This window comes from Elephantulus edwardii, unplaced genomic scaffold, assembly GCF_000299155.1.
Source record: "Elephantulus edwardii isolate Elephantulus edwardi_28Jun2011 unplaced genomic scaffold, EleEdw1.0 scaffold00062, whole genome shotgun sequence".
NCBI classification, from domain to species: Eukaryota; Metazoa; Chordata; class Mammalia; order Macroscelidea; family Macroscelididae; genus Elephantulus; species Elephantulus edwardii.
The window spans coordinates 793,427-795,638 of NW_006399812.1; positions in this window are offsets into that span (position 1 = coordinate 793,427).

A 2,212-nucleotide genomic window follows, 5' to 3' on the forward strand; every position below is an offset into this window, starting at 1 on the left:
TGAGATGGGAGTGACAGAGACGGTGCAATTGGCACAGGACAGAGCAGAGTTTAGGGCTGTTGTACATAGGGTCGCTATGGGTCGCAGGCGACTCGACGGCACATAACAACAACAACCCTCACTTAATTTATAAATTAAAATATAAAGACTTAACCACCACATTAGGGAGCTCTGATGGCCTAATGGCAAGAAGCTACACTGTATCTCGAAGTCATGTGGTTCAAATTCATCAGAAGCTCTGTGGGACAGAGATGGGCAATATCCTCCTGTGTTAACTGGCTCTGAGAACCCGCCCGAAGCGTCACCTATGGGTCAATTTTGACTCTACGGTACACAACAACAACAATCACATCAGTCTTTAGAATTTCTTTTAGAAGCCAAATGACTTGAGTCTTGCTTTCCTGCAGTAAAAAATAAGGCCATGTTTTTGTTGTTAAATGTCATCAAGTAAGAGTACAACTCATATGAACCTTATGAACAACAACTCAGAGTCCTGTCCTATCCTGTACCATCCTTGACGTATCTGAGCCCACTGTCACATTCACTCGATCTATCCATCCTGTTGAGGGTCTCCTCCTTTGCTTACTCTCCACCTTTCCAAACACGTTGTCCATTTGATTTATAGAGCATTTAAGGCTCTCTAGTACTGGTATTTCAAATATAATTAAATGTTAGTAAGTCAGCAACCCATAATTTAGATAAACTCACAAGTATCTACAGCCATCAATTCCAACAACAACCCTAAAGGACTGAGTACAGAAGTGCCTTGGAGCATTTTCATGACTGTCAATCTTTACAAAGCAGACTTCCAACTCCTTACTCAAAGTCGCTGTGCCTTCAAACCACTTTCTACAGCAGCCTAGTGATTAAGGTCTTATCCACTTCACTATATGGGCTCTTATACATAAACTTACAAATTAAAATATTTGCACAAAAAGACAAAAATCATTACAGCTTACAGTAGTGTAAAAATGATCTAACAGTGTGTCCCATCTTAGTCACATTTTTTTTAAAAAGGGTAACAAAGGAGATCAATAGAAATATAAATAAATAATTACTACTATTTATTTGCTACTTAAAATTTGAGGAAGCTTTTTGGTGGCACAAAGTCTGTAGGATGTTGTCCCAAAAGGCTGCATGTCCAGCAGTTTGACTCCAACAATTGCTTTAAGGAGGAGAGAAGGGCAGTCTCCTCATGCTACAATTCACAGCTTATTCAAAATAAGCTGGAGGGCCACTATGAGTGGGAACTAAAAAAGTGAGTTTACCTGTGGGAAGGAACTATGTTGCAAACCCAAAGACATACAGTTCAAATCCATTAGCTGCTCCACAGCATAAAGAAGCAATCTCCTGTGCGATTAAACTGCCTCTGAAAAACCTGTGGAGGGTCACCTATGGGTCGGTTCCAACTCAACAGTACAGAACAACAATATACTTGCTGCTGAGTCTCCAGAGGGTTTGTAAGCCCATAATTCACACAAAAAAAGATTGCTCACCTTTTTCTGGCGGAGCCACTGGTGGATCAGAACTGTCAGAAAAGTGTGGAATTTGGCTTAGCAATGTAAATTCCTAGGGACTATGGCACCAGCACTCCCTCAAAATTTAGTTTAACTGTTAGCAAATTTAAAGACATTTCTTTTTTTTCTCTTTTCCCTGCCTCTTTTTAAACAGTCCCTCCCTAAGGACTATCCACATTTACCTTTGTATCCAAAGACGAAATTTGTAAGTGAAAGGAGTTAGCCTTAGTTACACACTCGTTAATTTCAGGGTCCAAAATATGGAACGCTTCACGAATTTACATTTGCTGTCATCCTTGCGCAGGGGCCATGCTAATCTTCTCTGGATCGTTCCAATTTTAGTATATGTGCTGCCGAAGCGAGCACTAAAGACATTTCTCTTCTCTGAAATGACATAGGTTGATTATGCATATATTTTCTGTATAAAAAATATTTTCTGTATCTGAAAATTTTATGAAATATTTACAAAGCTGACCTACTGTGACAGATACAATGCTTTTACTTGTTTTAATGACTTTTTAAATAAAGATGAACAATCACAATTTTTGTCTATCATCAATCTATTAAAATGTTCTACACTTTTAAAATACATACAAAAGTAGTTAAAACGGGTGAGGGGCAGACACTAGCCACAAATAATGAAACTACCAGTAGTTAGGATGAACAACACATAAAAGGAATATGATAAAAGATAA